The sequence below is a fragment of the Vollenhovia emeryi genome, unplaced genomic scaffold (genome assembly GCF_000949405.1).
Source record: "Vollenhovia emeryi isolate VEMERY1.0 unplaced genomic scaffold, V.emery_V1.0 DF939122.1, whole genome shotgun sequence".
Lineage (NCBI taxonomy): Eukaryota > Metazoa > Arthropoda > Insecta > Hymenoptera > Formicidae > Vollenhovia > Vollenhovia emeryi.
The window spans coordinates 3,186,482-3,214,461 of NW_011967244.1; the positions used below are offsets into that span (position 1 = coordinate 3,186,482).

Here is a 27,980-nt window from a genome sequence, read left to right on the forward strand (position 1 = left end):
GCGACAATAGATTCCCCTCGCCCTTCAGAGCCAACTCCCCGCGCCCATAAGGGTACTTTACGCTCCGTTCAGATATTTCCTACGTCCATGTTTACCACGGTGTTAAATCCGCAACGCTCATTCTCTCTCTCGTTCGCCGATCAATGCCGCGTGAAATCGAGATGGAGATCGCCGCCGTACCGCGAACATCTCGATATCGCGACCTGCGGTTAGAACAAAATTACGAAACGCCAGGCGTAAAACACGGATGAGAGCGAGATTACGCAGGAAAGCCGGGCGAGAGTGTGAGAACTGGTTGGACATGCTCGACGAGCGCGGTCTCTTCGGTACAGCGAAATAAGGGTATGCAAAAGTATATTTCTCGCCTCTGAGCTCTTCATTGACCAACGATTACGATTAATTGACAAATAATAGAATAAGTGTATAGGTTTTTCTCGGCGCAAAAACGACCCGGGACATTCAATCACTTCCACGCGAGAACCTACTCGGAGATGAAATTAATTATTGGTGAGATAAGTGGCGGAGGTGCGCGTTTGGCATACAGCTGGCAATATTCATCGTCAGCGCGTCACAAATAACGAGATAGCTGGCAAAAAATTAGCAGCGTCACCGCACACGATCTTCTATCGGGTGTATCCAACCTCGGCGGGGCTGATTTACGGCCGGCGACGAGGGCGCGTTGAAATTATCGTACGGAACTCCGGAACGAGCGACGGGCACAGGGGGGAGGGGACGAGCGCACCGTCCTAATTCCCAATTCCGTGGGCCGCTCGCTCGCCCCGCGGGGAAATTACTTCGGGGACACCCGGTGCATCTAAATTTCTGTTCTGGCCGTGCTTCGGGCTAGGCCTGAACCTGAGTTTCTGATTTATGTGGGCCCCCGGGGGGGAGCGCATGCTGCGCTCTCCTCCCCTCCCTCTCTCTCTCCCCCCCCCCCCTCTGACACAGACGCGCCGGTGCTACATACGTGCACGCCCGGCGCACTGTGTGTGCACCCCGGGTACGTAGAGGCGCGCGCTTGGCCGCGTCCGTAAGTCACGTGTATGCGTGCACGTGTGTGTACTGCACATAGTATATAGTACTGTTCTGAGTATCTGAGTCTACGTACGCCGCGTTTGAGATCGCGCGTGGGTGCGGATTTCTATATCCCCGCGGGATGGATGCAACCACTCGCGCGACGGCCACTCGTTTGTCCGTCCGTGAGAAATGAAAACCGTTGCCGAGGCGTGTCGAAACGCGAGACGCGCCGGATGATCGAATACTTTGACGTTAGATCGCGATGCAACGCCACCTCGTTAGACGATCTATGAGTCGCGAGCGAAGACCGGCGCGGTCGTACGAAAGAAATGAGGCGCGTATGCAAAGTGCGTAATCGGAGATCTTACGATGCGAACGAACGTCAATAAATTCCAGAAAGTGTAATTAGGATAAGCCGTATGTATCGGTAGTGTCGATGAGATGCGCCGTTTTCTCGGCATTTCTTTATATCAAATATTTTATTCGCCAAAGCTTTAATCTGCGTTTGTTTTCATGACCTAAATTACAAATGTGAAGTAATAAATTGAGAAAGCAAGTTATTCTTATCAAAAACAGAGATGTGCAACTTCAACTAAACACTGAATCCGAAAATGTACACGGGGAGTATTTTCTCTTAACATTTACCCTGAAAATCATGTAATCGTGGGACAACATGGCATTTTGAAGTACCTCATGAGGATTTTTTGAAGTAATTATACTTAGTACACATTTTACTAGTAAAATGTATGGTAAACCTTCAAAACACTCATGCAATTCTCCGAAATGCCATGTCGTCCCACGATTACCTACATGATTTTCAGGTTCAACTTTACGAGAAAATTTTCTCCGTGATACAGTTGGGCTAGAACGTTCAAGTATTTTAAATATGGAAATAATGTTACAAGTTAAATGGATTGTCACATGAGAATGGTTCTAGCCGCGTATAATCAAAAAGAAGCGATATTATCTGTCTCGTTTTAAAGACGGCGTGTACACGTAAATACATAATGCACACGTTGCCGCGAAATACAAGACATGATTATACTTATGCATCTTCACGCAGCAAATTGCAAGGTGAAATTATAGGTACACGAAGTTTATACAATAAAGATTAATGCACGCGATACGAACTCTTGCGGTAACACCGAGGGAGCCTTGCACTTAAGATAGCGTAAACGCGGTTTACTATATACGGGATGCAACTTGCAACTTGCGCATCGCGCAGGTGCATCGCGGCTCTGAAAAAGTGGCGGCTTAAACGGCGAAATTCACAGGCCAGTGAATAATTAAAGTTGCAATTGCGCTACGTCCTACTTTACGTCCCTAGTTTACTAGAAACAAGGCCGTTCGAGCCGGCCAAAGTTCCCTGCCAAACGTTCGGGTGTAGTAAACGTTATTAACGTAAATGCTTTAATGCCCGATTAAGAGAGAGTGATAGAGTCTCGGTTTAATTTGGAACCGAAATAAAATAATTAACTCAAGTTAAAGTTAGAAGTCGTATGTGCGAGATTTGCGCCGAAAGATTCCGCTGGGAGCACAGGTGGCTGGGCAACAATTTCATTAAGTAAACGCTTTAAACAAATGTGGTTCTTCGGACAAGATCGCGATAAAATATGTCGAATGATTTTTTAGTAATAAAATATAAAAGAATTTTTGAAGAAAGTCTTTTATTCTAATTTCGCTATAACAATTTACAGAAAAAATATTCTGTTGCCGATTTATCTTGGGTCATTTAAAGAAATGCAAATTGCACGTAGCTTTAAAAAACAACTATAAAGGATAGAATGAACACCTAATTAATCATCCGTAATCCGTCCCATTTGTTCGAATTTGGATCGCACGAGTCATGTGACTTTTACTGACACACATGCAGCGCCCAGCCGCTGAATGTATTTTTTAACCTTGATCTGCATTCCGCGTGGATTCTCTGCGCCCGCGTGCTATATACAATTTCCACGTGGTAGGCACATACACACGTGCGTTGCCTGACAGTTCACGTACCCATGTTAAAGTCACACGTTAAATATCTGCCGAGCAAATGAAACCGCCGTATTATATCCTGTATATCCTGTGCTAAAGGCATTTAATTGGAGTAGCGTGAATCCCGCGTATGCGCTTTGTACCAAGCATAGAAGTTACTTTATTCGCTCGCTCCGCGTGCCTCCAATTTGCAATGTTCGCAAATCGCAGAATACAAAGACATCACAATTGCAATTTTTGTGTTGCGCATAATGCATCGAGTTAAAAGAATCTACGTTCACATCGAAGAGAGAGAGAGAGAGAGAATGAGTGATAGAGTCTCGGTTTAATTTGGAACCGAAATAAAATAATTAACTCAACGTTAAAGTTAGAAATCGAATGTGCGAGATTTGCGCTGAAAGATTCCGGTAGAAGCACAGGTGGCTGGGGAACAATTTTATTAAGTAAACGCTTTAAACAAATGTGGCTCTTCGACAATCGCGATCACATAATTGAGGTAAATTTCATGGCGGGAAGAACTTGGGACAATTAATATAGGTACGAGGCGGCCTGTTCTGACCGGCAGAATCTAGTGTCTTGGATCCGCGAATGCTGTACGCGGGTCCACACGGCGCATACGTTCACTATTCTCGGATCTCGCTAGGAGACACATTTATGCGCGGATACACGGCCGTTCGTTTCGCATGCTACACGCTATGTACATACATGGGAGAGAAGCTCTCCTCACTCGCGCGCGTTCGTATGTGTGTGTGTGTGTGTGTGCCTTCCGGATATACGAGTCCCCCTCTCTCTCTCTCTTTCTCTCGGTTTTTCTCTCCCTGCGCCTCAGCTTCTTCGTAGCCAACCGGATTAACCTAGTCCGATGTAGAGTCCCTTGATACGCGAAATGCGGAACGTGGAAACCGGCACACGGGATTCCGCGCATTGCGCTTAAAATTCCGGCTATTCAGTCGCGGATAGCGCAAACTGCCCGTCGATAGCCGGCGGCTCGAAAATTCCTGCCGATCCCGCCGAGCGTACGAAGATCTCGCGTGATTATGGGTAGCTATTAAAATCCGCGATAGATAGCGCGAGGCTGAGGATTTCGAAAGAGCCGAGTTGAAAAGTAGAAACCGACAGTCTGTACGAGATATTCCGCGCCGGCGGAAAACGGCCAGCGATATTCGTTACGAAATTCGAAGTCGCTCTTCTCGCCGCGGGGACGTCGAAGCCGTTAATGACTTCGTTAATAAAATGCTGTTTATCCGTCCCTCTTAAGTAAAATTCAAGCTATTCGCCTCCGATTATATCAATTACGTGCCATTTACGCGCGCGGCTCTCGTCAGAGAAATTTAAGAATTACCTAAGCTATTTAAATTTAATACATCTGCGGCGAGAGTCCCCCGTAAGGCGAAAAGGCGATTCCTCGGGCAATGAATCATCGTATTTGCAATGAAGAGACACGCGCGCAGGCTGGACGTTACTTCGTCAAATTCATCGGAATATCATCGTTCTCATCGTTGGTCGCGGCACGTTAATCGATCTTCGTACGCGGACGAGTAGAGAGAAACACGGGTCCGTAATGTTATCGAAAGCCTCTATCTAAGAACCTGTCAATTGCCACAAAGTAGCGTGCACGCGCGAGCGTATACGAATTCCGACGTGCGCATAAAGAGCCAATCATTAGAGACGATTAAAGGGTGGAGGTCCGCTTCGCCTCCTCGAATCGCCCGAGACAGGCGATTGCGGAGAAAAAGGGCTACGAACGAACTCACTTGCATCTGAAATAATGACGTGCTAGGCAAAGCTCCGTTCTCTTTTGCGCGGAGCGGCAGGCCGGTTAATTCAGACATAAAAGCTAAAGCGCGACAGGAGAGTATCAAAGGGAACAGAATCCATCGCGTCAATAACAAAATGCGAGAAGAATTTCTAACGAGTAACCTGACATCCAAAACTGTTTGTTGGCTTTCACTGGGAAAAATTTAATCATCGGATAAATTCCGATGGTTCATTTTTTCGATTACGTTTTCCGATTAAATGATGCACTGACAAACACAATATCTTAACCAAAAAAAATACTACTTTACTCAAGAAAATTATTCATTAGGTGGCCCCTAATAGCTTATTAACTTAAATTTAAAAAAAATAAGAAACAAATTAAAACGTGCATTTCTTTAATTTAGGTATTTATTAAATATCAAACAGTAGATAATTTTAAATTAGACAAATTTTACTATAATTCTATAAAATGTTTACTAAGATATAGATTTTACAGCGAAGAAAATTGGATTTCTTATTTGACTGAAATTTGATTGAAAAACCGATCATATTTTCCATCGGATATACAATTTAATTGGATATATCCGTTTGTTATTATGTAATTGGATTATCCGATTACATTTAATCGAACATTTTTCTCAGCGTTATGATTTTCGTATGCGTTTCCTTAAAATAAGGAAGCTTGTCCTATCCTACTCCAGACCCATGAAATTCATGTTGCTGTGTCGCACGAAGAATTAATATTCCAGTACCTCTTCCTCACTTTCCTCATCTCGCGTCAGAGATCGGCGTAACGTCCAGCAACGTCTAGTCTAGAGTTGCTCAATCACTCGGCGCGGTAGCTTATCCCATCGCTTTCGAGTTCATCAAGTACCCCCGGTAGAGGTGCGCACCGTCCGCTCAAAGTGATCGGGAGCGCGTGAAAAATTGGGCGTTTCGCGATGCGGCGCGGACAACGAGGAAGCGATGCGGACTCGCGTATCGAATTGAAACGTTACGGAAAACCGACGGCGTACCGTTGAGAGACCGGCGTGAGCGGCTATCGCAGGTGAGCTAGCGGGAGAGAAGGTTAACACCCTCTCTTTAGCCGGTCCTACAACAGCATCTCTTAACTCATGTCAGTTGGGCCCGACCGGCTCGAGAGAGTTCAAAGTGCCGGGGAAGAGCTCGTCCCCGCTGACGCGGGAGAGACGGTATCCCCTGATCGAGGGCATTCCACGTGGCTCAGCCCTCCTTCGCTTTCGCAGCGGCTCGCGTGCACGCCTGCACTTGGCGAGGATTCCAACCACGGACTTCTACACACTACTAGACTGCTACCTTCGGGCTGAAAAGTGAGGCAAGAGTCCCGCCGTGTCTTGTTAGGTAAATAAAGTAGTATGTGTGCATCGGCCTCTCGGCGACCATAGACATAGCAAGAATATATTATACGTCTATGTCCGTGACAGGCCGATGCACACGTACTTGATTTACCTAACAAGACATGGCGGAATTCTTGCCTCACGTTTCAGTATGAAAGTAGCAGTCTGGTAGTATACAGGGTGTTACTTAATATAGAAGCCTGTGATTCCAACCTAGAATCGCGAGAAGAGGACGCGCGAAGGGAAAGACAGAGGCTACCACTCGCTCGCCCAATTTCGACCATCCGCATCTCTCGCCTTTCGTGAAACGACCTGTGGTTCTTTATCGCATTTAGCGTTCAGTCGGATTAAAAAAAAAACGTCGATTTCCTGCAACTCTTTCGCAACAAAAATTTGAGATTCGTGCTCGCTCGAGCGGGGCGAATTTTCTTTCATTAGCTGAAATCCCGTGCATCCAATAGTTAATAGATAGTTATGATTTTACGGAAGATTGATCGCTACAAATATAAATTGCCGATCGTGGAGATAGCGTATTATGACGGCAGAACGCCAATATTCGTTGCGTTCAATGACTAATCGACGCCGGGATTACTCAAGTATACGCGAGTAATGACTACGCTACTAGTACAAGTAATAATTACGCAGGGAGCGTTACGACAATGTAATGCTTTACAATTAGAAAGTATCGTCGAGGTGCGCTCCGATAAGTCACGGCGAGACGCGATAAAAGCGCAACGCCGTCGTACAAAAGTGTGCTGTCATCGTTTGCGTCGCGTTTTAAACCCGTAAAAGTGCGAAGCGACAAATGGCGAAGGTTGAAATTTCACGTCGACGGAAAGTAATACGATTTCGTTGAATTCGTTGGTTTTCCGCCACGTGAGATTTCGATTCCACGGATCGTAGAGGCTTCGATCTCTCGACATTCGAAATCGCGCGACCTCCCCGTTTCCCAGATGACTGGACGTTTCGATGAAATATCGCGGACTTAAGTAGAAATACGTGTAAAAGAGATTATCACGGCCAAGAGTCGATTTCTTAGCGATTCTCCGACGAGAGTGTCGTGACAGCGGGGAGATTCGCCATTTCTCGGTGAAACCTATGCTTCTGGCACTTCGCTGACCGGGTTTAGATAAAATTCCAAAAATTCGCATACCACTCGCTCGTCCGTCTCTCGTTAAGAAACGTCGAGCAGGAACGGAGACCAAAGTCGTGGGAAACTCTCCAAGCGAGCATCGAGTATGGGAATAGGAGGTATTGGTTATAATTCTATACCGTGGTTCGGTTAAGTACCTTCCGATTAAAGTCGGCGGCCACGTGAAAGTATACAGTTATGGTTGCAGGGGCGTCCATATTCGTACACTCTAGTATAGGCCTGCGGATAAGAGGAGAAGACTGTCGGAATTGAAAACGTGGCATCTTCTCGAAATTGAAGCGGAACGTTTCTGTGCACCGAATCGAAGCAAAACGGCAAAAGGCAAGCTGGGAGATACCGTAAAAAAATGTATAAAATATACATTTCCAAGACTCACAAGGAAATGAACATTAGTGCGAGTGTCGTTAAAAAGTACTACGGCAAATCTTAATCCGTTGCTTCAAGGGCGGGTTTTTCCAACCTCTTGATAAGCTAACTATCATGATAGTTAAATTATATATCCAAGGTTCCAGTCTTTCGTTTTCTGGTTAACTGTTAACCGGTGATTAGTCGACTCTCCATCATTTTTTGATATTATCTCAAAAGAGTTAGAGAATCGGCTAACTTCTGGTTGACAATTAACCAGAAAATGAAAAACCCTGCCTATCTTTGTCTAATTTAAAGAAAAGACAAAGACATATGTATGATTTAAGGCCCGGTTTCACTAACGCTTAACTTTAAGATTAGCTTAATTCGTTCTTTCTCTCTTTCCAACTGTTACTGTAGAAAGAGACAAACACGAATTAAACTAAGATTAAAGTTAAGCGACGTTTGGTGAAACCGGGCCTTAACTGTCGGTTAACTTACCAAGAGGTTGGAACGACCGGCCCTGAATCAAGGAATACAGTTCCCCGCGATACTTGCGTCAGTTTCTGAATATCGGTGCACTCGAACTACCCCGCGGGTGCTTTTCGCGGATGCGCTTTTCGCGAAACTCGTCCGAATCGTGGCGGGAACCGCTCCACGAGCGGTTTCGCCGAAACGTTCTATAAGGAGGCGGATAATGACGTTCCCGGAACGTCTCGAATCCTCGAGGCGGCGCACAGAAGCGGCGTGATTTACCGCGCTCGCGCGAGTAACGGCGAGTCTCGGGCGAGTTCGAATTACAATTACCGGCCAGTTTCGGGCGAGATAAAGCGGCGCGTTTGCACGTAACACATCATCGGGAGTGGATGCGCGGGACAATAATGGACGGTCCACACGGCGCGCCGCGTCCCCTCGCCGTTTTCGCGCGGAGCGCAGCGTATGTTTACCGCAGTGTGCGAATTTGTGACGATCACGACGGTTGCCGCGCGAGATCGCGAGAGTAACCTGTCGATCTGAGTCTTTTCTAAGGCGGCGCACGAGAGCCCCGTCGCAAAATTTATGCATAACGGTATAACTGCACCAGCCATTTGCGAAACTGTTCCCGCCGTAGAACGCGTCGAGTCATTTATTTCGCGCATTGCTGAAGTGCCAGTAGATAATATAAAATAAGATAATATACAAAAAACTTAAGACACACGTAAGGTGACGTTACGCGTGACGACCTCGATATCGCATGTCAGGTTCAAAGGAGAAAGAATCCTCCGTCTGTACTAGACTCATTCATATTCCCAAGCCATTTGCGAAACTGTACCCGCTGTAGAACGCGTGGAGTCATTTATTTCGCGCATTATTCAAGTGCCAGTAGATAATATAAAAAAGAATTAAGACACACGTAAGGTGACGTTTCGAGTGACTATCTCAAATTTCGATATCGCATAGTTCAAAGGAGAGAGAATCCTCCGTCTGACATAGATTCATACTCCCAAGATTCTCTTTCCAGCGCGAGCGATATTACTCTTTCTTTTTTCAAACGTTTCCAAGTTCCGAAGCATTTCTCCCCGAAGGTTAACGTGAGAAACTTTAACGACGTTTCTCTTTCATTTCGAGATACGAGGCAACGTATCGGAGATTCGCCCCGAAGTCGGGGAAGAATAGTCACGAATGCGCTTTCTTCTCAGCATCCTGCGGACTTGAGAGCCGCTGCTCGCATGAGTTTCATTAATCTGACCGCGCCTGGAGCCTCGTCTTGTATCGCGTCTACGTGTGCACCGTCTCGCACGTTTCGCCGTGCACGTAGACGGGCGCGTCCGTGTGGATGTGCTCTTAGTTTACACGAATACGAGTGCGCGCGTGCGCGCGCGCGAGTGAGCTAGCAACCCGGTTCATTACCGTCCACCGGTGTACAAGCGCACGTATGCAAGGGCCCCGTGCACGTGGACCGGCTCTATGCGCGCACGAAATAAAAACACGAGACAGGTAGAAGTGTGCGCGCGGATAAAAAGACGGATGTACAGGGTGATCGGAAAGTAATAGCCGTGATTTGTCCGGCGAGGAGAGGCCCGTGGGTACGTGAGCTCGCGGAAAACCGAGCATCGTCGGAGGACGTCGTTTCGTTGTCATCGTTGACGTCTCACTTGCGATTCGATCGTACACACGCGCCTCTCGTCGTCTATAACACGACAAGTACATGCTGGTTAAAACTTTTTCACAGGCGCGAATCGCGCGTATCACCGTTAATCTCGCACGTTATACTTCCCGATGGCGAACGCGGCAATGCACGGCAAAAGATAAATCAGGGAATCGATAATTATCAACTTTCAGACCCCGGCTAGGTGTTCTCGAGGCTCGAACCGGTTTGGCATACATTCATGAGAACAATCGTAAATCAATTTGAAAGATTGAACTTTTGACAAACGCCTCCGGGTGGCCAGCTGGGTTAGGTCAACATTGAATCATGCGAGAAATAATGACAATTTGTAAATGGCCCTCAGTTGACGGCTGAGCATTTTATTTTTCATGTAACGCACGGCCTATCTCCCGATATCATCCGTTTACCATTCCACATTAGTTATCGCCGAAGAATTCAACGTCAGACAAATCGTGTCGTTTACCAAGTTTGACCAAGCTCAATTTTCTCGACTTTCATTTAGCATATTGTAAAAGTAGAGTGCCCGAAAAATAAATCTTCTATTTTCACATTTCAATTCAAAAAACGCACTGCAAACGCTATCACATCGATTCGCATTAATATCTCACGTGTGCAACTGAAGAGTCCAATAATTTACTTTTCTACAAACTTGAGAATTCCTGAAGTTGGAAAAGCTGAGTCAAAGTTAATGTTCGTCTCGGAGAAGCAAGAATCCACTAAAAATATATAAAACTATCAATGAAGAAATATAGCGAATAAATAAATATGCTCTATCATTCGATTTCCAATGAAACTTGAAGTCGAGTCGACTTCAGGCATCAATTTTTACCTCCATTAGTCCGAAATCGAATGATACAAGTTTATAATCGTCGGATCGCCGGCGCCGATCTTCGCATGTGATGGGCATCATTTGTTAACGTCGATCACGGCGGTGAGCGCGTCTGCCGGGCCGATGAATAAAACAATAAACATGTTTGCCGTCCCGCTGATATCAGGGCCTTAAAACTCCGCTAAATAAATCACATGTAATTAGCGTTCGAATCTTTAACCATCTTTGTCCTTTTAACCCGCGTAGCGGCGTGTATTACGGATTAAAAGGAACAATGCGCCTCGTAACGCGTGAAGGATGGCGCGACGCGAAGGATCCCGATTTTCGTAATCGAGTTAGATTTACAATGTTGAATAAGGTCAACGCGAGAGACGCGAAGGTTAATTAAACGCATCCCGGATTCTGACGTCGCGCGCCTCAACGTTGATCCATTCTCGTAGCCCGGGAATTTCTCCGATCAGAAATTCCGATGATCGCCAACCGCGATCGTTGCTTTCCCATTGCCGGTGTGCTTTCTCGGCGGTGGCGCGAGGGGGAGGGAGAGGAACGGGACGAGGGTAGAAATGGAGAAGCGCGTAGAGAGGCGCACACCCACCGGCCCGAGTACCCGTACGGCGGCGTCTTGTATTTATAGAATGGCGGAGTGTAAAACTGAAAAAAAGGCAATGCCGGGATTAATCAACGACATTCTTAATACCCGCCGCGGGCGATGACGGAAGTTTTCAGGATTGCCATAACGCGCCGCCGTCGCCGGCCGCACGCGGTTTCACGCGGAGCGCGCGCCGTATCGAGGAAATCTTCTCGTAATCTCGTGTGCATCGCCGAGCGAATAAATTCGCCGGGAGATAAGGTGATTCAACTTTATTAATAAAAAAGTATCAGCCCGGGGACTCCCGAAATAAATCCCCGTTTTGTTTCATTTGGCACGAGGTGTCCATTTCTAAACGCCGAAATTATTTTAGCTTGAATTATCGCAAACGGACTTAATAATAATAGTGAGTTAAGATAAGGGCGATAAGAGCCTTTGACAAATTTTTAATACGATATTTAAAGGTGTTTTCACATAGATGGAAGTGAACAAGAACACGCCAATTTGTATTTTGAGTGTTAAATAGGATTTAATAATCGAGTAATTGAGTGTTAAAAGGATTTAATAATCTTTTGAATAAATCTTGTAACTTTAAAGTCCCTTTTTTTAACGTAGTTCGTCGTTTCATCTCTTTTGTTTTACGTGATAAAAAATGAGAATGGCGAAGACGGCAATTGCTCTGTCGAAGGCTAAAAATTAGGATACATGTTTCTGGAATTTAATCAGAAATAGATTTCCAATTCTTAATAGCGACGATACAGCCCACCTCTGTATCTGCGAATAAGCCTGACGCGGACATGACATTAAACATCCATCTTTACAACATACCCAGGCCGTCGTAGCGAGGCGAAATTAATAGCGAGTCGCAAACGGCAAAGTAAACGCAGCGGGCAGCTTGGAGAAAAAAAGGCTAATCGCGGAAGTGCATCGCGGACCGTACGATCGATCCGATCGGCGCTAATTAACTGTCAAATTAACGCGAGTTATCGTCCCCTCGAGGGCTCCGCGAGGAGAAGGACCTTAACTTCGATCGTACGCCATCGCGTGTGTTCGCCGTCGAGATTTACTACGAGCGTGCGATGCACTCTCTGCATTTTTGCATTAGCTCTCTTTAATCGCCGCCTCCGTGGCGATTAAAGAAGTGGAAAAATTCAGCCAAAGACACCCATTCAAGGTGCCGCGATAAGCGAGCGTGTCTACACGCGTGTATCTTGGAAGGATTGGCGCACGCGGGGTACGTCTTATATTATCATCGGATCTGCATGAGATACAGCAGAGTAATTTGCGATCGTATTTATCTGCGTTATCTGCGCAAGTTAAAATGCGCATTAGCCTTTTAAAGAATCCTTAAGAGGAAATTGCGCCGTGCGCGTATGACGTAGAAAGGAGTGGTCACCTTGATACCGATATGAATGATAGATATTATAAGTGTCAACCGCAATACGCTATTTTTTCTTTTTGTGCAACATCCGCAGCGACATTCGAATCACCGCGCGCGTTCGTTCACTGTAGCGCGATGACCCCGCTTTAATTCACCAACGTAACGAGATCGCTAAATTAATATTTACATTTTTGCGTCAATGTACTTGCAAATCGCGCTTAATTACTTCAAGACCACACGTTCGAAAGCTCTGATTTACACTGAGTTGCGAAATCATTTCGGGATTCCGTTCACAACTTACGCTACGAACAGAATTTATCATCGCGACGCGGAAGAAAGATTGCGATTTGAAAGTCGCGGACCTTTTTATCGTGCCATTGATTAACGCGATAATTTATATTTTTGCACGTTTGTATATCAGTCTAAATCTCTCTCTCTCTCTCTGCAGATTGCCTTACGCAAAAACATAATGATCAATCACTCGCGTGTATAGAATTAATTTTTACAAAGAGGAAATATTCTTTGCACTGACGAGAGCCAATTCAACGGACGAAATAACGCAGCGTTTGCTAAAAAAGTAATGTTGATTATAACGGAGAGAAGTGTCCCGCGCGCGGTCTTAAGACAAATGACTACGCAATTGTAAAATTCAACGGCGCGACGTAGCGGGATTGGCCTGCACCGTCCATCGCTGATTCTAACGACGGACACTTTTTTCCTAATCATCCGCCCGGAGAGGCGTTCATTATTTCGCAATTTCTTGGTCCTTAAGCACCGGCGTGTACTTAAGTTGCGCACAATTATTGGCACGATACCGTTCGCGTCGGTTGGATTTTCTCGCGAGGCAAAAAGCACGCGGCGCGTACTCGGCGTCAGAGAGAGAGAGAAAGAGAGAGAGACGCCGTTCGAGACTTTTTACGTTTGATCGTAATCACAGATCGTGAAAAATAAAAGTCCGGCATTGTCGAATGAATTAGAATTACGCCAGCAATGCGGAATGCACGAGTCCTGCGCGTCTATAAATAATTTAAGATCTCTGCCTTAAAATTCTTTAAGTCTACGCAAATCACGATTCCCTTCGTCATTTATGGTCGCGATTAATCCGAAAAACATTAGTCCTGACAACAATGAAAATCCGAGGTGCGTATAAAAATTATCCCGCACGTGTATCTCGTTTCTTTAAATATGTCGTCCCACGTTTCCGATAACGATTGTACGTAGAGGAAAGTCCTGTATTATGAGATGGGTTTCTAATATGAGATAGCAGGTTTAAATTTAATCACAAATCTTTATTCACAACGATCTAACAATGAATTATCCACTAAACAGATTTCACTCCAGGGGCAATAAATTCACGATGAAACCAATAGACGATGCTTATTAATTTGGAAAAAACCCTGCTATCTCATATTAAGTGCTTATCTCATAATAGGGGACTTTCCTCTATTATCTAAGCGCTGTTATATGCGAGATATTTCGATAATTTTGCAGGGAGATACTTGATAATTTTTTAAGACTATGTACACGACACCCAGAGAACGCATCGAGCGCTGTGATAAAAAGTCTATCTCGATCTTCTCCTCCTTCTCCCATTTGAGTTCAGGCTCAAACGTAATTCGGTGCAACAGGCTCGCGGCAAGGACTCGCCGATTGATCGCGATTCCCACGAATGCATGCCGGGCCGCTGTCAGAAACCGTGGAGCCGGGGAGATCCGGAATTCTCGGCGGATGCGCGAGCATAATCGGCCGGCGTGCGGAAATTGTCGGTTCCGAGGATGCTGCGCGCGCGAATCAAGCCGCGCGCCGCGCGCTCACTAAAAATGATTAATAAACACGACTCCGGGGACTGTCGATCGCTGCGCGTGCGTGCGTGCATGCATGCGTGCGTGCGTGCGTGCGTGCGTGCGTGCGTGCGTACGTGCGTGCGTGCGTGTGCGTAAGCGGGCCCCGGTATTTTGTCAGAGACGTGCACTTATCCCATCATGCACGCCGCCCTTTCGTTTCTGCCTTTTTCCCTTCGGTTTCCTCGCGCTCTATCGTTCCACCTACCCGCTCCTCCCCCTTACCGTGTACAGGCGCACGTACACACGCGTAACACACGTGCACACGCACGCACATGCGTTTTAAGTACACGCAAAAGCTGTGTTTATCATTCCACGGCAGCCTTCCCAACTTCCTCCCTCCCTTCTCGCCCATTATCCGCTCGTCCGATGATTCTACCTTATTACCTGCAATGTAACGTGCGTCTACGAGGCGAGGGTGCAGTCATTGACAAAAAAAAAAACGGCGGGGAATTAAGGCAAAGTAATCTTTCCACGACTTCGGAAATTATTTTTAGTGGCAAGATTTCGCGTATCTCGCACATCAACACGAATATCGTGACATTATGAGACGAGTACCCGAGGCTTTTTCTCGTAATCTTTTTCAAAGTGACGTTAAATAACGATTGGGAATATTGATTATTCTATTGCAGAGGAAAATCTTTTTTTTTTATTTAAAGCGTTCGTGGTACATGGTCACCTACTAAATTTAATTTCTTAGTTTCCAACTGATAGATAGTATGCAGGGTGCAAAAATAAGTTTTAACAGCCGTATTCGATGATACTTTTTCACATCGGGCTGGATTCACGCGAGCGCGAGCGAACAACCTGCATCGAAGCGCGTTTCGTGCTCGCTTGCTCGATTGGACTTTGCATGAATTTGATATAGAATTTTATTTAGACAACGGAGGGAGGGGGCAAGAAATACAACGCCGACAAGATTTTCTTTCCGGCGGAGTTGCACGTCGTCATAAAAAAAAAGTCCGATTTCAACGGATCAAAACGTTTCGCGGAGCGCTTGGGGACCTATTAATCAAAGGTGCGCTTTTCTGCAAGCGGCTGATCAAGCATGTGGCTTCCTATAAATTTCGCACGGCGAAAAAGGACTATCTTGAGAGAGTTGAATCATCACGTGCGCGCGCGCGCATACACACACGCGCACACGCACGCACGTGCGTTCGCGATACTCCGGCCGAATGATTATAATAAATTCGATCGCAGCGTGTGAGCGGCGCGCGGGAGATGCTGCCATAGATGCAGGCACAGACGTACGTTGCACTACGAAACGGCAACCGACATGCAGTGGGTCAATTCGATTCCGCCTTTAATGACCACTCGAGTGATGCGGGGGGGAAAACGGGGCAGGAAGGGAGAGCCTTTTAATAACCCTTTCCCTTGAACCCCGCTCGATCGGAGGTTCGAAAGTCGCGGCAAGGTTAAGTACTTGCACTCCGCTGCTCGTCGGGTGCCCTTTCTTCCGGTTTCGTACCGGGAATCGCCGCCGATCGCGATAATTAAACGTCTTTCCTCGTCGACAAATTTACGAGACGCACTTCCCGAATTTTCCCGGAGGGAGTCGCCGGCGAGGGAGCTCGAACTTGCTGTCCCGACAACGTTTAGGAACCTGGCTGAATGATAAGTTGGATAAGTTTGTCCGAGAAAGGATATGACCGACAAGATCCCCTAGATAACTTTCTCACAATTCTCAAGACAGTTGCCTCATAGAAATATATACGCTGGGAACGAAAAAAGCACTGAATAATTACGAGAGTTCAGTAATTGAATCATTAGAAATTACTGACGTACGGTAATTTTCTAGCAATTATTTCCTTTATGTTTTCTGTAAAGATTTTAACGCGCTTGTTGCTCCCCGACGGGTAAAGTTTGGAAATTGTAAAATGCTTTTAATGTACGAGGCAATTTAGTGTTCGATAACTCGCCTAAAGTCGTTATGTGATATTGTATATGTAATAATAAAACAATAAACAATTAACAAAATGTAAACCCCCGGACACGTCGCGCACGAGGATTTCATAAGTAGATTTTATGAGACGCCAAGATTTTACGAGGCCGGACGAGGGTAATGAAGTTTTCCTTTTGTTTCCTCCCGGTGACCACGAACGGGGAAGGAAAGAAAAGGGGGCGCGAAGGGACCGAAGCGAGAGGATGGCCACTGGATAATTTCAGTCTGCGAACGTACTGCATATGCAAGTGCCATTGCAGTGTCACGACACGACGACTGCTTACGTTCGCTATTGTGCACGTCGGCGTGCGTACACTATCCTCGAAAAGTCCGACGTGCGTAAGCTCGTAGTATCGGGCGGGAGTTATACAAAGAAAAAGATTTCTTTGGATTTAGTATTCCCATTTCTTTTATAAGCGTATTGACTTGCTTAAGGCCTGTGTCCTTGGTCCAAGGTATAGTCTTGCGAAATGTGTAGCCAATTAACTTGCAGCTATTCCATAAAAGCTGCAAGTTGATTGGCTACCTTTTAATTTCTCGGAACTAGAACTTGGACCAAGTTCTAGCATCATGGACACAGGCCTTTATACAAGATAGAGTTTCTAATCGCAAAACGCACATGGTAGATTAGCCTTTATTCCGCGCCCGTTGCCAATGTCGAAAAACTTTTCGGTGGCAGTACACGAAAGTACCGCAGTCGCTTGCGTCTCGCAAGTTGATGAGAGATACGGTCTGCTTCTTTTCTTTTCCTTTCGTCGTTTGCACGCGCCGCGAGTCTTCTTGCCATTCGAGAGTACACGTGATTTGCGATTAGGAAGAGTATATCTCGCCTGCAAAATAACAGAAGCCGCGATCCTCGCCAAAAGCGACACTGAAACGGAATGACATGTTTTTTTTCTGTCAATTCGCCTCCGCGCGATTGCATAAAGCATCGTAAAATGCTTTGACTTTTAAATCGCGTTCGAATTCATTGCGATCGGAGTTGCGAGCGATTTTATCGTTTAATGCAAGCTTAACACGAGATTGTCAGATTAAAAAAGTAAGTATCGGTACTTCACTTTGAATTCTACGATAATTAAACAAAATTCGAACGATCGATATTACAAATCAATTTAAAGAAGAGAAGAAGCTGCAGGTTTTCAATTATTTTCATTGCGTCGTTTTTAACGCGCAATAATTATAAACGACGAATAGATTGTTACAATTTAAATCCTACGACAAACTTCAAGAAGGCGACCAAAAAGTGATGCCTCCGTTTATCGTAGATTCAACGAGAATGAAAGAAACAGCGACTGTTTAAAGAGTCTCCCCATCAAATTTCATGTGAGACAAATTTATGCAAGTTACCTCGCCGTAGCTTATATTTCATAAATTTCTTACATATGTAGTTTCCAATTCTTCGCGTCGAACACATCTAACTCTTCAAGATGTCACGTCTGTTGAGCTGACAGAGCAACTAATTAGCAACAAATTTGCTCTAAAACATCGTATCGTGTTTTTTTATATTTTTTCCTCATGGCTGTGCTTCAATCTAAATTTGGAGAAAATATTATAGTTTAATCTAAAGTTAGCACAGCCACTATTTTCTCCAAATCGGCCGGAGCAACAAAGACAGGAATTGGGCAACATCAGCAACAAAGGGCACTAAATTTCTGTATAAGTTTTATTCGATTGTGTCAAAGCGGCTGTGTCAGCTTAATAGACGTCGAGATGTAAACCTCGAGGTGTCAATCGAAGCCGTTTATCGCAAACGCAGTGTATATCTTTTTGCGGTAATGTAAAACGCATTTTTTCTGCATCTCGGAACGCGCTCCGGAGATGCGCTCGCTCCACAGAGAAATTTTTTCATCGGGTAAACCAATTAAATAGTATTTCCGATGGTTAATTTTCCCGATTACGTTTTCCGATGGATACATCCGATGAAATTTATCCGCTTGAGTGCAGTTACCGATGAAATGTGATTGAAAAACCGATCACATATTTCATCGGATATACAATGTAATCGTATATATCCGTTTGTTATTATGTAATTGGATTATCCAATTACATTTAATCGGACATTTTTCTCAGTGTCGTTATGCTTTCCGCGAAATCGAATCCGCTCCCCCTTGCCGTCGCAAAAACGCGCGTCTTATAATAAAAGCACAGTTCTTTCTCTTCCCGCGTAAACCCGTCATTACTTTCCCAACACCGACTCATTTTCGACATCGCCGTGATGCCGTTGCATATTCAGATGCGCGAGCGAGCGAGACCGCGACGGTATACTCGTGCTTAAACGCCGTAAAAACGCGGCGATTGAGAAGAATGCCGGATCGATCGACGGCGAAATTACGGCGATCGGGGGGTGCGTCTGAACCGTTCTCGAACAAATTAAAAATAATTAAATGGAGACAAAAGCGGCGCGGGAGTTCGCGCGCTCCGTTCCGTTTTGTTATACGCCTCGTCCTTCATTTTTCCGGGGGCCGCGTCTTTATTTTCAGTCCTAAGAAACACACATCGCGTCACATCGCGGTGAGGCGCAAAATTGTTTAAAGCCTGATCCACAATGTGCTCTTTGCGTAAAATCGTTCTATTTTACAGCAAAAAAAATACATTTAATAAAGTGCAAGTCGAGGGGGAAATCGCTGACCAAAATCTTGTACACCAATGCCCACTAATGCCCAGTGGGCATTACTTTATCTTATTATATTATTTTATCTTATTTTATCTTTATAATGCCCAACTAATGCCCAGTAATGCCGCAAATCTGTACACCACAACGCCCTCAGCGGTTTCCCTCTCGGTGCAAGTTGTACATTATACGTTGTTCAATCGTATATTGTCGGCAAATTTTTTGAGCGTATTGACTCGCTTATACAAAATATTTCTAATTGAAAAAAAAACACGCTGTAGATCAGACTTAAGTCCGGTTTCACCACACGTTGCTTAACTTTAACCTTATAACGAATTCGGTTGCTTGCATTAGTGCGCACTGAGTGCACACTAAGGCCTGTTTACAGGCAATTCTGATATTTAAGGATCGTCTTAAATATCTCTTGAGCTACTTTTTGTAGCCAGTAAAATGTACAGCATCCATGCGGATCATTTTTCGACTAAATATTCTTTGAAAGTGTACGACAAAGTGTAAGACAAAGTTAAGTATAAAAATTGACAATAAACAGGCCTTATTGTTAGTGTGCACTCAATGCGCACTACACTGAGAAAATTTTTCCTCGGATAAACCAATTAAATAGTGTGTCCAATAGTTCATTTTTCCGATTACGTTTTCCGATTAAATTATGGATACATCTGATGAAATGCAGTTAACGATGAAATTTGATCGAAAAACGACCATATTTTTCTTCGAATATACAATTTAATTGGATATATCCATTTATTATTATGTAATTGGATTATCCGGTTATATTTAATCGGACATTTTTCTCAGCATTTCTACCGATGTGGATCAACTTTAATCTCGGGTTTAACCTACTTTTTATCCTTTTCTAACTCTCAGAACCGGAAAAAGATAAAAAGTAAGGTGACTCGTGATGAAAGTCAAACCACGTTGACAGAAATAAACGCGCGATCAAAGGAACGTTGTAGCGGTGCGAATAAACTTGCTTAATCGACACGATTCTAGACGAAAGCTTCGCGGAGAAAAATTTTCATAGAATAAACCAATTAAATAATGTTTCCGATGGTTAATTTTTCCGATTAAATTATGGATACATCCGATGAAATTTATCCGATGAAATGCAGTTACCAATGAAATTTGACCAAAAAACCGATTATCTTTTTCATCGGATATACAATTTAATTGGATATATCCGTTTGTTATTATGTAATTGGATTATCCGATTATATTTAATCGGACAGTTTTTTCTCAGTGTTGATTACAACGCGATGTTAACAATAGGAAGTAAATCGCTCGGACGCAGTCAACTTACATGACAAGACATCGATACAATACGATTTTAAATGGAACAAATCTTATGCCCATTTTTACCAATGCAGATTAATCTCTGTTTAACTACCCGGAGAGAATTCTCTTTTAGAATTTACCCTGAAATTCATGTAATCGTAGGACAACGTCGCGCTTTAAACTTTGTGACAATTTTTGAAAATTTGACCACACATTTTACTAGTAATTTTACTAGTATAATGTGTACACGGGAAAAAATGATGTAACAAGATCAGTGTAATTGAAATAAAATCGTGATATAAAAAATAATAAAAATTGATACGACATCAGTATTAATGAATGAGAAACATTAGGTAGTTGTCTCAATAATCTGAATATTTAGTTCGATGCATAAAATCAAAATCCATGGCAAATACAATCGAGTGAATTATTTGTGGCAGCCCGTGTTAAACGTTAACGTTTAAATTCAAGCGACTTCATTTTTGTTTAATTCAACGGCATTTTCTTTCCGTGTATAATTACTAGTAAGATGTGTGGCAAAAGTTCCAGAAGCCGCTCGCAAAGCTCTTGGAAATGCCACGTTGTCCCACGATTACATGATTCTCGGGATGAATCTTGAGAGAAAATTCTCTCCGTGTAAGATTTTCTCCTCTTCCAATTTCTGTAACTAGAGAAAGTTAAACAAAGAGTAAGTTAAACCGTGATCGAAGTTAATCTGCATTGGTAGAGGCGGGCGTTAAAATGTATGAGATCTCTCGAAACCCCCTCGCGACCGTCGCGATAACTCTCGCTCGTTGTTCCCGGCATTGGCCGCGCGAATCGCTGGTACCTTCGGCGCGAGCGAGTGTTACGAACAGCCGAGCGAGATTCGAGACGTCGAGAGAGGATTAAGGGCGCGTCGAGAGGAGAAACAAGTCGAAAATGAGCAAAAGGACGACTCACCAGCAGCGAAGTCGTGCGCTCCAGACGTCAAGATACCAAGGTTCCGTAGCGCCAAACTCCTTCGGCGAGGCGGAGCGAAGCGGAAGGGGCGCGGGAGGGACAGGGCCGATGCACCCGCGGGACTCGAGTGAAAGAGAGAGAGAGAGAGAGAGAGAGAGAGGCGGCGGGCTGTTGTGTAAAATGCAGTTACGCAACACGCAACTGGTGGTGCACACGCGACGCGGCGCGGCAGCCGATCGGAGGCAAAAACGTCAGTGTCGCGACGGACGTCACCGTCTCGCGTCGCGATCGCCGTCGTTGTCCGCGAGCGTACGATTATCGAGCGTACCGCGACGGGAAAGAGACGAGCACGCGGATGCCGAGCGCGCGGCGGGGAGAGATACGGAGAGCGCGAGAAAGAAAGGATGACAGAGCGGGCGCGCGCGCGCGAGAGAGAAAGAGAGAAAAAGAGAGAGAGAGAGAAATAGATAGAGCAAGGCGGCGAAGAGAGATACGCGCGAGGCGTGCTCGCGCTAGGGGCGTCTCACTCACGAAGCACCGCTTTCACGCGCCGCGAGAGTAGGGCGCTCCGCTCGGAGCGCGCGCTTGACAGCCCGGGAAAAATCGGCAAAATCCACTAACTCCCCCGGCGTAGCCAACGCTCGCTCGCTCGTCCCGCTGCACTGTCCGTCCGGTCCGCGCACTGCCCGAGTGCGCGTCTACGTTCACTCCGCTCGTGAGTTTCGCGTTCGCGCGACTTCGGCCGCGCTCGGCTCCGGCCGGCATCGTGCGCGAACCGTCCGTGCGGTCCGTCGGTCCGTCCGGTGCCGGTGCCGCACTCTCGCGATTATGCGCGCACTTCACTCGGCTCCGGGTGCCCCACTCGGCGCGCCCGAGACACCCGGGTGTCAATTTTGTATCTTACAAGACGCTAAAAGCGAGCGGTTTTGTCTCTTTCTAAGGAGACGGTTAGAGAGAGACAAGGCTACTCACTTTTAGCATTTTCACTACAGTGCAAGATACAGAATTGAGTCGAGTGCGCGTTATCGCGTGGCGCGAAACAGAAAAATAGACAGACGCTTTTCTCGCGCGCATTGGTCGACTGCAAACGTTCTCGCGCCAAATTGCAGCGCTCGAGAACTGTCTCTTTTGTGTCTCTCCTTATGCGCCACGAATAAATCGACGAATAAGTTTTCGTATGTAATTTCCCGGCGGACGATAATGCATGTGTTAAGACGATACAAATGTGCGCTATACGCGTTATTATCGCACGGAGACAACCGCGCGACTTCGGAGCAACTGCTGCCATCTCGTGCGTGTCGCTCGACTAATTCTCGAATAATCGCAACGCTTGTACCGCTGATACCGTGAACCGTCGATATAGCGACAGATCTTTTTATCCGATCTATCGCGGAGACTCGCGCTCGGACCGGTATCGCTCATTTATAATTCAACCAATACGTATTTATGCTCTCTGCCGTGTTTCTTCGCGACTGCTAAGAATACAGCTTTTTTTTCGTTATAAAACGTAAAAAGCAATCTCGTCGAATGGACGCGCGGAGTCTTCGACGCCGCCATTTGTTCATCCGATCTCGATTCTCCGAAAGACTTCGATCCTTCGCAGAACAATCTCGCGCAACATGCAGCCTTTCTTTCTGCCCAGCCCAGCCATGGACATGTCTGTGGATTCCCTTTTTTTTCACGTTCGACGCCTCTCTCGATCGTCCGATGTGCTCGACGAGCCAGACGTTTCGGATAAACGAGCCTGCCGGGTCGCATTTCGACGGGCCACGAAAATATCGGGCCCTAAGCGTTGAAATCACCATGCGCGGCGACCGACTCGCGGTGATCTCGCCGGGCGAGGCTTTCGGCGCGGATTTTTGGCGTTCAAATCACTGATCGGTCGTGATCGCGACACGTGGCTCGCTTATCGCGTCCTCGAAGATTAATTGCTACGGTAGGAGACGCACGAGGCAACAGTTGCAGTGCCGTGCGATCTAATCAGGGAACGGTTGATCGTGTGACGATTCGTTGCTTCGCGAATCCTGGTTCTCACGACTGCACGCAAAAAGAATCTCGCCGAAAATAATCAAACGTAATAATCACATGGCTCTCTCTCTCTCTCTCTCTCTCTCTCTCTCTCTCCCCCCCCTCTCTCTCATTTCGTTTTTTCATAAAACGCAGGAAGTAACGGAACGCGATTACAAAAGAGCAAACAACTACAAGGACGGAGCCGACGATGATAAGATAAGAGATCTAAAACGGATTACTAATCGCTCCGATACTTTAATTCCCATCCGAGGAAGTAGGTCGGTAAACTCCGGAGCGAAATGACGCGAGAGTCATTAGCGCTGATCACGAGGGGAGCGTTACGGTCCCACACATGTCCCACGCGCAATGAGACTCGCGTCGGCCATTTAAAAGCTCGACAAAGTGAGTCACCGCTCGACGGCGTTTCTCGTTCATCCACGCTGATGCGCGGCTTACTTTTTCGCGACCGCTCTTCTAGAACGCAAATTACGGTGTTGCGCTAAATGTAAAATTGCAGGCCCTCTTTGCGCCACCGAGTCGCCGCGGAGCTCCGGCGCGACTCGGGCGAAATTCCGATTAACTCGATCCATAGTTCAAAGAAATATATCGTTACCGCGTCCGTGAACTCCGAAGATGCTGTCACAGCGATAAAAGGGCGATAACGAATACGTTTTAAAAAATTTGATCGCGGTACTTCATGGTTTACCTCAATTTTTTTTACTTTCTATCGATCAGTTGTACTAAGTGTGCGACTCCCTATTCTCCACGGGGAGGCTTCTCTCTACTTGCTCTCGTCGCTAACAAACGCGTCCGATTCTGCATCTGTCAATCGCTTGTCGCCTTTGTGCCCGTTTCTACCAACGCAGTTTAACTTTAATCTCGGTTCAGCTCACCTTACGTCCTTTTCTAGTTTTACCTACGAATTAGAAAGAGATAAAAAGTAATTTATAAACCGAGTTTAAAGTTAATCTGTATTGGTAGAAATTGGCATTAGACGCATTAATTATTTCCCGGGTTTTTTTTTCTTTTGTGACAGCCACTAACATTTATGCCTCTATATTTTTTTTCAGAAAGGCCGCATTGTGGGATCTTCTTGAAAGGGTTAGTGACGCTGGTTCTCTTGTCGAGTCCACGTGGGCCAGGACTAGGCAGCGCGGGATGGAATGTATAATATGAAAATACGAAGAGATAGGGCTGCTTTTCGTCGCGAAAGTGCCTCGTCGCGCCATCTGACGTCACGCGGCCGCACTATCGATCGTACCGCCGCCAACTTCACCCCCCTCGAGCATTGCCGGAGCCCGGCGGTGCGGCGCGGCGCGGCGCGTCTCGGCCGCGCCGCGCCGCGCGTTCAGCTCGGCTCGGCTCAGCTCAGCTCGGCGGAGCTTGAAGCGCATCGAAGATGGCGACCGGAGGGTAGGGTCGGGCTGGAGACGCGCATCGCAAGGCAACCTCTTCCCCGGTGGAGACGGCCGTGGAGCGTCCGGGGCGAGCCGCCCGCTCGGATCGAGTCCGGGTGAGTAGGCGAGCCGCATTTACGGAAACGCGAGCGACGCAATCACGTGTGCACCTGTCGCGACGGCGGCGGCGGGTAAATAACTATCGGCGGGCGGCGCGCGATCGACGAAATCACGCGCGAGCCCCTTCGTGGCTTTCGGTAAGTTCAATGCGCACAGATCCGTGCCACGGCGAGAAACGGGAGCGACGCGCGCGTGTGAGTGTCGCGCGCGACGCGTGACGTGACGTGACGTGCTGCGGCGACGTGACGGGCGTGCGTGCATGCATGCGAGCGTGCGTGTGCGTTGCACACGCTCGAAGAGCCCTGTTGAGAGAGGAGGACGATTGTCGCGTTACCGAATCGCGAGCTGCGCCGAGAAGCAGGGGAAGGGGGGAGGAGGGGACGTCGGAAGTTTAAAAAGTCATTCCTTTTACAAGTCATTCGCGAGGCGTCTATTTAAAAACGGGCTCCGTTCACTCTCGCTCGCGCAATTATCTTCGTGTTGCAGTTTATTTATTTTTTTTTCTTCGGGACGAACGGCAGGCTGAACCGAAAACTAAGGATGCATTAATTACTTGTCTGTTGTGGACTTCAATCTGTATTGCAATAATTGAATTTCTAAATATGTCGTCATTAAACAGTCACCTAAAGCCCGCATCAGACTACGTATTGAGGTTGAGATTAGACTGAAATTTGACCGATCAGAGTAAAGTTTACTAATTGTAATTTGTCATTAGATTGAGATTCGACCAATCGGAGTAAAAGTCACTAAACTTGAGATTAGTAAACTTCGCTCTGATTGGTCAAATTTCAGTCTAATCTCGATCTCAATCCGTAGTCTGGGGCCCGAGCGTGAATCTTTTCCTCTAGCGTGACCTCGTGAAAAGTGAACAATTTCAGTGACGAATATTGACTTCTTCAATGAAATTTGTCACGTTTTACGAGCTCGCGCTAGAAAACAAGATTCATAATCGAGCCCCTAATATGGGTTTTCCGCTAGAACGCCTAAAGCGGTCGAAATAACTGATCTGTAAATGTAGTCTTTCCATTTTGTTTTCCATGATTCTTGTCGCAGTGAATGATCAAATCGATCCGCTTACTTTTCCCTTCATCTTTTTTTCCAGAGATATACGAATAGCACACTTGTAGGGAATTCAGTTGCTTAAACCTAATCTACAGTGTGCTCTTTGCGTCTAGGAACATTCTATTTTACATACGCAAAATCTTGAAAAATTTGTCGACATTGTACGATTGGACAATGTATAGTGTACGATTTATCAACTTGTACGAATTTTTTAACGCACTTATTGACCATTGAACCACAAAATAGAACGTTTCTAAATGCAAAGAGCCATTGTAGATTAAGCTTTACACTAGTGCATGAAATCGCTGTTAAACCGATTTCTCAGCATCGAATCACAGGCTTCTATACAGGGTGTTATGTAATACCCGTATCACCTCTTATTTACGGTTTGAGCGGATTAGATTGAGCGAAAAAGTCCTGTACCATTTTGCAATTTTGGTAATGGTTAACGAGTTATTAATTATTAAAGATCACTGTCTTAGCCCGGCCTACCGTCCAATTGAAGCGCGCGGCGAGATGCGGCCATCCCGCGATCGGCATTGCTAGGCGCGCGGGGAGTTGCTTATGACCAAGGTTGGGAAGTAACTCGTTACTCGTAACGAAGTTACAGTTACTTTTTTTTGGTGACTCTAACTTAACTTCGTTACTTTCTCTCCATCTGTAACTTAACTTAGTTAAATTTTTCGACAACTAGTAACTAATTTTATAGTTACATTAATAGTTACTTTATATATATTTTAAACCCTCACAGATTGCATTAGGCCTTGCATTTGTACATAAATGCCTTTATCGACGCTTTACAATTTAAATGCAGATTTGATATTTTTATTTTCATTGCAAGAAAGTAACTGCAAAGTAACGATCGTTACTGTTTGTATAACTGTAACTAGTTACATTTTGAACAAAAAAACTGTAACTGTAACTAGATACTTTTATAAAGTAACTTTTCCAACCCTGGAAATAGATATGCGTCAATCGTCCGCGGTCCCGGCGTTAAACAGTCCGATGGGGTAAGAAATTGCTGTCAAATATAATTCTTTGCAACGTTGGAACTAGCTGCAAGAGAGGAGTCTTGATGTCATCTCGGGTTGCAGCCCGAGCGCGATGCAATTTCGTTAACGAAGCATCGCCGGCGCTTTATATTTCTTGCGTTAGCTGCTGCCTTCGCTCCTCAGGTTGCTCTACTTTTCGACCGCATGCACCGCGCCGCGCCGCGCCGCCGATGGCGCGATGGTGACGAAAATTGATCGGCGCGGTTAGCAGATCGGGTCACGTAAACGCGCGCGAGCTTTCAATCGCGCGATGTAAATGCCCTCCGCGATCAATGCTTCCGCGTGCCGTGCTCGTGTACAAGGTGTCCCGCCGTCAATCGTGTGAAATTTTAATGAACCTTTAACGCATTCGCACGCTCCGATTTCCCTCCCACGCGACGGAGAAACTTTGGAAAGAAGTTCACCCTCGAGAGACACCTCGAGGCTCGACACGAACTCCGTCGAGCGCAAAAGAATCGTCGCGGATTAAGCCTCGCGCACCCAGAAAAAAGATTTAGTTGGGTTAGGTTAAACAAATGAGATACGTTGAAATCGTATTTCTTTGAATCTAACTAAATTTTTATTTACGTCTATCTACATTTGCTAGATTTGAAGAAATAAATATGAATTCTCTTAAGGTGTACACGAAACTAGAACTTGGACCAAGGTCTAGCATCGTGGACACAGGCCTTTAGGCCCAGTTTCACAGTGGCTAGTAGGGCTGTTCGATTCCGATTCGATTCTTTAAAAAATCGATTCTTTTGGTGGAAAAATCGTTTTTTTTTAAATCGATTCTTCACTGGTCGATTTTTGGGTGAATCGGTTCTTTACCCCTAGAATTGAATCGAAAAATAACTTAAGCCAACGGCACAATACTAGTTTTCACTGGCTAGTTAGCTTAACTAGTTGTTAAGTAGTGATGCCAACCACTAATACAAAATTCGGTAAGCTATTTACAAAGTTATATATATATGTATATATATACAATATATATATACCAATATATAAATTTATCAGTATATATTTATACATATTTTTTAAGCTTATTTGCGAAAATGCAACTTGTCAAAATCTAACCCTGTAAATAGCTTATCGAATTTTGTTTCAGTGGTTGGCATCACTACTTAGCAACTAGTTAAGCTAACTAGCTACTGTGAAACTGGGTCTAAGGG

At 45.6% G+C, this 27,980-nt stretch overlaps 1 protein-coding gene across 4 annotated transcripts in view; it reads right to left on the bottom strand.

Moving 5' to 3' along the window:
• Nucleotides 1-21,904, bottom strand: part of LOC105569990 (protein N-terminal asparagine amidohydrolase) — a 57,481-nt gene extending 35,577 nt beyond the window's left edge. For 2 of the 4 annotated variants that reach the window (XM_012026893.1, XM_012026892.1), the window contains exon 1: nucleotides 21,189-21,902. The gene's annotated coding sequence lies outside the window, so the exon portion shown is untranslated. Of the gene's footprint in view, nucleotides 1-21,188 lie in introns of all 4 variants that reach the window. The other 2 variants (XM_012026890.1, XM_012026894.1) reach the window with 2 other exon arrangements.
• Nucleotides 21,905-27,980: the final 6,076 nt, after the last annotated feature.